At 45.0% G+C, this 8,089-nt stretch overlaps 1 pseudogene; it reads right to left on the reverse strand.

Annotated features, from left to right (window-relative positions):
• Window positions 1–7,502: 7,502 nt before the first annotated feature.
• LOC124803586 lies at window positions 7,503–7,620 on the reverse strand (annotated as a pseudogene).
• Between the last annotated feature and the right edge of the window lie 469 nt (window positions 7,621–8,089).

Raw genomic sequence — 8,089 nt, forward strand, 5'->3', positions numbered from 1 at the left:
GCCTTATTTCATCTTAAGTCTTCCAAAGCTGCAATCAATATCCTCGCTGTTTGGTAGCTTCCAGGAATCTAATCACAATGATTGGCTTCAATGTGTCATAACCCACCTGAAGAAACCAGAGAACTCTTTTGCTCACCAAATGGAGGTAATAGCTTATTGTTTCTTGAGTGTGACTAATTTTTTGTCTGGTGTGTTGTTGTAGTGGTCTTCAGTCCTGAGACTGGTTTGATGCAGCTCTCCATGCTACTCTATCCCGTGCATGCTTCTTCATCTCCCAGTACTTACTGCAACATACATCCTTCTGAATCTGCTTAGTGTTTTCATCTCTTGGTCTCCCTCTACGATTTTTACCCTCCACGCTGCCCTTCAATGCTAAATTTGTGATCCCTTGATGTCTTAGAACATGTCCTACCAACTGGCCCCATCTTCTTGTCAACTTGTGTCACAAACTCCTCTTCTCCCCAATTCTATTCAATACCTCCTCATTAGTTATGTAGTCTACCCATCTAATCTTCAGCATTCTTCTGTAGCACCACGTTTCGAAAGCTTCTATTCTCTTCTTGTCCAAACTATTTATCTTCAATGTTTCACTTCCATACGTGGCTACACTCCACACAAATACTTTTAGAAACGACTTCCTGATACTTAAATCTAAACTCGATGTTAACAAATTTTTCTTCAAAAACGCTTTCCTTGCCATTGCCAGTCTACATTTTATATCCTCTCTACTTCGACCATCATCAGTTATTTTGCTCCCCAAATAGCAAAACTGCTTTACTACTCTGAGTATCTCATTTCCCAATCTAATTTCCTCAGCATCACCCGACTTAATTCGACTACATTCCATTATCCTCGTTTTCCTTTTGTTGATGCTCATCTTATATCCTCCTTTCAATACACTGTCCATTCCATTCACCTGCTCTTCCAAGTCCGTGGCTGTCTCTGACAGAATTACAATGTCATCAGCGAACCTCAAAGTTTTTATTTCTTCTCCATGAATTTTAATACTTACTCCGAATTTTTATTTTGTTTCCTCTACTGCTTGCTCAATATACAGATTGAATAACATCGGGGAGAGGCTACAACCCTGTCTTACTCCCTTCCCAACCACTGCTTCCCTTTCATGCCCCTCGACTGTTATTACTGCCATCTGGTTTCTGTACAAATTGTAAATAGCCTTTCGCTCCCTATATTTTATCCCTGCCACCTTTAGAATTTGAAAGAGAGTATTCCAGTCAACATAGTCAAAAGCTTTCTATAAGTCTACAAATGCTAGAAATGTAGGTTTGTCTTTCCTTAATCTTTCTTCTAAGATAAGTCGTATAGTTAGTATTCCCTCACGTGTTCCAATATTTCTACAGAATCCAAACTGATCTTCTCCGAGGTCGGCTTCTACCAGTTTTTCCATTCGTCTGTAAAGAATTCGCGTTAGTATTTTGCAGCTGTGATTTATTAAACTGATTGTTTGGTAATTTTCACATCTGTCGACACCTGCTTTCTTTGGGATTGGAATTATTATATTCTTCTTGAAGTCTGAGGGTATTTCGCCTGTCTGGTGTGCTAGTGAGAAGTAATAGAGGACGGAATATTGAACCTCGTGGAACTACATCTCTGCAGTCGGGAAACTGTCCCCTGTGTACTGTTGATGAATTATGAAGTATACCGTGGTAAGATTGTTAATAGTTGCTCCTTCTTTGACGCTGACTAACTTTTTGTCTGGTGTTCTTACCAGAAGCATAGGACCCAATACTGAACCTTGTGGAAGTACATCTCCGCAATCAGTAATGTATCTCCTGTCTGCTGTTAATGAAATATGAAGTACGACCTCGCGTGGACGTTAGTAGCTGCCCCTCCTCTGATCAGACGTAGGTCATTATTTGGAGCCCTGCGTGGGCGGACGAGTGCACGCGAGCCCAGCTGCAGGCGGCGCATTTGGCACCTCTTTTTATTTGGAGCAGAGCTGGCGCGGCCAGCGGGCAGCGGCGCGTGACGAGCGCGCACCGCACCGCACCCCACCGCGCCCCTGCGCTGATTTCATTTCATAGCCCACTAGGCCGCTCTGCCTCGCTACTACGCCCAGCCCGCCGTGCCACGCGCAAATAAAACTTTAATTAATTTCCCAGCCTATGTGACCCGTCGCGGGTACAAAAAGAAGCCGTTTCGTTACGCAGAGGTGCCGCTTTGGCCAAATGCAATTGCTCGCCTGAAACACTACTACCGATTTTATTTTTTCGAGAGAAAATTCCTCGGTAGCAGCTGCAGTGGCAGATAATATTTCTTTCGCAAGTGTGACACACAGTCAGAAGCAGAGGCAGTGTAGCAGGTGCCGCACCTTCATGTATTTGCCCCCTTATCCAGAAATCTATCTGCAATACGTTTAATCAAGTTTTTAATACAGGAACTTCTACAGAGGCTATTTAATCGGTGTCCTTGTGAAACATCCGTGTTCAACTCCCGGCACTTGATGGAGATTTCCTTGGTGGGAGGACTGGAATGAGTTGCACTCACAAGGAGACCATCATACCTGTTAATCACGAATTTTAATGAGTCTTAGGTACGTTGTAGAGCAGGGGCGGCCAGGATTCCGGCTGTGCCTGAGGAACAAGTGCCAAAGTACTGAGCCTCGGTTCACAATTTTTCCACCGCCACGCCACGCTGCGAGGATGGGGAATAGCGGGAACCTGCGAACGCACAGCATTTAAACGGCAGAGGAGCCGCACTGCATACTACTTGATGCTGCATTTCACATTTCTCAACGACATAGGTCATAAAAAAATCAGTATTATCTAATTATTTTTGGTGCACTGAAGACATAACAACATAATTTTTATCTGATACAAACTGCTGGCATTCGGACAGACGCAGACAATTTAACAGATTTTCGCACTCAAGTTGTCACGTAATCGTGACTTATTTAGTCTCAGAATCAAAGGTGGATCTTGCACACAAATATGTCGATCGAAATGTTACAGCACTTTTGCAACCTCATAATGGAGACTTGGAAACTCTAACTGAGGAAAGCAATGCAAACTTCCTGGTCAGTTTTAAAGTAAAAATATTTGTCATTAAAACTGGAATTACGTTGCAGGTCAATTAGTTATATCTGCACATTCACAACGGCAAACGGTCTCAAAAAAGCTTGGGATGGGATGTAACGTTGACAGTATTGTCAAAAATTTTGTTAAAGCTATCCTTGTAATTATTTCAAGGCCACAATGAATTCTTCAAACCTCACGTTTTCTTTAACGTCAGGGAGCTTAAGGAATTGGTATGTCTTTGTCAGAATGTGTCCCTTCTACAGTGAACTTTTCTTTTCAAATGCATCCCCTGCAAACCAAAAAGAAGTTACCTTGCAGTGTCTCACTGTAGGGAGTGCGCAGTCAGTTCTGTTACGGCGTAAATGTCAAGCGCCGGCACCCCAGTCGGAAGCGACAGAGAAGAGAAGACTGTGACAAGAAATCAGCCAACTGCATGCTGACTAGATCTCCCTCCAGGACGACAACGCAACAGCAGCAGCCCCTATGTGGTGACAACATAAGCGCCACGGCCGATTGGTGACTGCGATTTGAATAGCAGCGTCAACTCTAGTCACTCCACTTGTACTCTTTATGTAGCACAGACTTGGGACTGTCTATACTGAAGAAGAGTGATTATTTTGTATGTCGCCCTTTGCTTGCAACACATCTGTGTGGTTCTCAAAGTTAAGTATTGTATCTTTTCTTGATGTAATAAAACTCATTAATACGATATTTGTTTGTCTAGCGAACTGATTATGCAGGCTTCCTAGACATTAAAATTCCACTTAAAATGTGAAGTCTGCAGTCCTTTCCGGATGTTCTAATTTACGTCCCTGCACTCCTTTTTCCTTCATAAATTCAACAAATCGAGTTCCAAATCGAAAAATAGTTCGAGGCATCCCCTTGATTTATCCAACGTACTTCGCAGTAGTACCGGGTGATCAAAAAGTCAGTATAATTTTGAAAACTTAATGAACCACGGAATAATGTAGATAGAGAGGTAAAAATTGACACACATGCTTGGAATGACATGGGGTTTTATTATAACCACCCCATATCGCTAGACGCGTGAAAGATCTCTTGCGCACGTCGTTTGGTGATGATCGTGTGCTCAGCCGCCACTTTCGTCATGCTTGGCCTCCGAGGTCCCCAGACCTCAGTCCGTGCGATTATTGGCTTTGGGGTTACCTGAAGTCGCAAGTGTATCGTGATCGACCGACATCTGTAGGGATGCTGAAAGACAACATCCGACGCCAATGCCTCACCATAACTGTGGACATGCTTTACAGTGCTATTCACAACATTATTCCTCGATTACAGCTATTGTTGAGGAATGATGGTGGACACATTGAGCATTTCCTGTAAAGAACATCATCTTTGCTTTGTCTTACTTTGTTATGGTAATTATTGCTATTCTGATCAGATGAAGCGCCATCTGTCGGACATTTTTTGAACTTTTGTATTTTTTTGGTTCTAATAAAACCCCATGTCATTCCAAGTATGTGTGTCAATTTGTACCTTCTATCTACATTATTCCGTGATTTATTCAGTCTTCAAATTTATACTGACTTTTTGATCACCCAGTACATGAAGTCTCCATACTCTTCGTTGAATTCCATTGAACGCTGTTGCAATCGTAAATGGAATAACGGGTGCGACTATTAGTACCACCAATTTTTTCACGTGCTCCAGGCCTGCAAGTTTAGCGTAAAGTGCTTTTTGACGTAGAGAACAATTAATCCCGTTTGTCAATCGTAATTTTTTGCTCGTTCGTTGTCAACTGAATTTTTAAATTCGTTCTGCATGGTATTGTAATGCCGTTTCGTAGCAAATACACAATAGCGGTCATACCCATTCATTTTAAAGGACTGTGACGATAGTTCGCTGGAATGCGTCTTTTTTGCGCAGACAGCCACTGGACCTGTGAATATCCTTCATACCGCGAACAAGTAGCGAAGGTTAAACGGTGCTGACAACACGAATCTGTCGAACTCAGAGAGTTGTGCCGTTCGAAGAGTACTGCATCGCAATGCAAAATGAAATCTCGCTCTGTTCCGGGATCTTCTGACGAGGACCGAGCAAAGCCAAATGATAGGCTGGGCCTTGGCCCTCCCGTGGCCCGCACTCGCTGCACGCCGGAAGTTTGGCACGCGGTGGGCAGCCCTTTTGTTGAGGGACCTGTCCTTAGTACTTGGCCAGCGTCTTTCCGCACGGCGGACCCTTGTTCCCGAGAAAATCTATGTTGACGTTTTATATGTAAGGCAACGTAGCGGAGTGTTAGTAATATTTCGACCAAGCATGTGTAGCGCAGCGGGCAAGGCTCTCGGCTACACACTTGCAGTACAGATTGTACACTACTGGCCATTAAAATTGCTACAGCAAGAAGAAATGCAGATGATAAACGGGTATTTATTGGACAAATGTATTATACTAGAACTGACATGTGATTACATTTTCACGCAATTTTGGTGCATAGATCCTGAGAAATCAGTACCCAGAACAACCACCTGATCGTAATAACGGCCTTGATACGCCTGAGCATTGAGTCAAACAGTGCTTGGATGGCGTGTACAGGTACAGCGGACCACGCAGCTTCAACACGATACCACAGTTCATGAAGAGTAGTGACTGGCGTATTGTGACGAGCCAGTTGCTCGGCCTCCATTGACCAGACGTTTTCAGTTGGTGAGAGATCTGGAGAATGTGCTGGCCAGGGCAGCAGTCGAACATTTTATGTATCCAGAAAGGCCCGTACAGGATCTGCAACATGCGATCGTGAATTATCCTGCTGAAATGTAGGGTTTCGTAGAGCCACGGGTCGTAATACATCTGAAATGTAACGTCCACTGTTCAAAGTGAATAAGAGGTGACCGACACGTGTAACCAATGGCACCCCATACCATCACGTCGGGTTATACACCAGTATGGCTATGACGAATACACGCTTCCAATGTGCGTTCACCGCGATGTCGCCAAGCACGGATGCGACCATCATGATGCTGTAAACAGAGCCCGGATTCATCCGAAAAAATGACGTTTTGCCATTCGTGCACCCAGGTTCGTCGTTGAGTACACCATCGCAGGCGCTCCTGTCTGTGATCCAGCGTCAAGGGTAACCGCAGCCATGGTCTCCGAGCTGATGGTCCATGCTGCTGCGAACCTGTTCATGCAGATGGTTGTTGTCTTGTAAACGTCCCCATCTGTTGACTCAGGGATCGAGACGTAGCTGCACGACCCGTTACAGCCATGCGGATAAGATGCCTGTCATCTGGACTGTTAGTGGCTCAAATGGTTCAAATGGCTCTGAGTACTATGGGACTTAACATCTGAGGTCATCAGTCCCCTAGAACTTAGAACTACTTAAACCTAACTAACCTAAGGACATCACACACATCTATGCCCGAGGCAGGATTCGAACCTGCGACCGTAGCAGCCGCGCGGTCCCGGACTGCAGCGCCTGGAACCGCGTGGCCACCGAGGTCGGCAGGACTGCTAGTGATACGAGGCCGTTGGGATCCAGCACGGCGTTCCGTATTACCCTCCTGAACCCACCGATCCATATTCTGCTAACGGTCATTGGATCTCGACCAACGCGAGCAGCAATGTCGCGATACGATAAACCACAATCGCGATAGGCTACAATCCGACCTTTATCAAAGTCGGAAACGTGATGGTACGCATTTCTCCTCCTTACACGAGGCATCACAACAACGTTTCACCAAGCAACGCCGTCAACTGCTGTTTGTGTTTGAGAAACCGGTTGGAAACTTTCCTCATGTCAGCACGTTGTAGGTGTCGCCACCGGCGCCACCCTTGAGTGAATGCTCTGAAAAGCTAATCATTTGCATATCACAGCATCTTCTTCCTGTAGGTTAAATTTCGCGTCTGTAGCACGTCATCTTCGTGGTGTAGCAATTTTAATGGTCAGTAGTGTAATTCTGCCCGTATGTTAATATTTTCTTCAGTTTCATCGTACAGAATGTCATTAAATAGTATATGTCATACAAAATTATTAAAAAATTATCACTTTCGACGTAGTAATTTCATTAGTGTATCTGTCATTACAGAAAACCTTTTCACAGGCTAGGCTGTAGAGTCATCTTATTCGCTGTCGCCTGCTGTGCTAGGTCAGAATTCAGGATACCACTTGCAGTAGAAGCAACCGAGACACAAATTTGTAGAGTACTATGGACATTTAATGAAAGCTACTTACTGCCTTCCAGGTGCACGGATTTTTCAAAAGCGATGCGGGAAAACACTGTTTGTTTGGATGTAAAGAAAAAGCACTCCGTCTTCAGGCCACAAGTGGCCCATTGGGACCATCCGACCGCCGTGTCATCCTCAGCTGAGGATGCGGATAGGAGGGGCATGTGGTCAGCACACCGCTCTCCCGGTCGTTATGATGGTTTTCTTTAACCGGAGCCGCTACTATTCGGTCGAGTAGCTCCCCAGTTGGCATCACGAGGCTGAGTGCACCCAGAAAAATGGCAACAGTGCATGGCGGCCCGGATGGTCACCCATCCAAGTGCCGGCCACGTCCGACAGCTCTTAACTTCGGTGATCGGACGGGAACCGGTGTATCCACTGCGGCAAGGCCGTTGCCTTGGATGTAAAGAGATTGTTCTTTATTCCATCAACATAGATACGAGCCGTGCGTATTTGAACATTCGTGTGAAAGCACGTGCACTAAATTGATGCAGAATTAAGGACTGGATTTTTCGGAATCTTCTCTCGAAGCGATGAAATTAAAAAAAAAAAAAAAATTACACGAGCAGGATTTGACCAAATACCGCCAGCGCGGCAGGTGTCAACCTAAACGCTGCGCTACCCTCGGTTGTACGATACATCACTAATATTACGGGTATATATGGCACCCATAAAACTTCAACATCGATTTTCTCGGAAACTAGAGGCCGTCGCATGCCATTCGTGCATCCAGTTCGTCGTTGAGTACACCATCGCAGGCGCTCCTGTCTGTGATGCAGCGTCAAGGGTAACCGCAGCTATGGTCTCCGAGCTGATAGTCCATGCTGTTGCAAACGTCGTCGAACTGTTGGTGCAGATGGTTGTTG

Source organism: Schistocerca piceifrons, chromosome 6 (genome assembly GCF_021461385.2).
Source record: "Schistocerca piceifrons isolate TAMUIC-IGC-003096 chromosome 6, iqSchPice1.1, whole genome shotgun sequence".
Lineage (NCBI taxonomy): Eukaryota > Metazoa > Arthropoda > Insecta > Orthoptera > Acrididae > Schistocerca > Schistocerca piceifrons.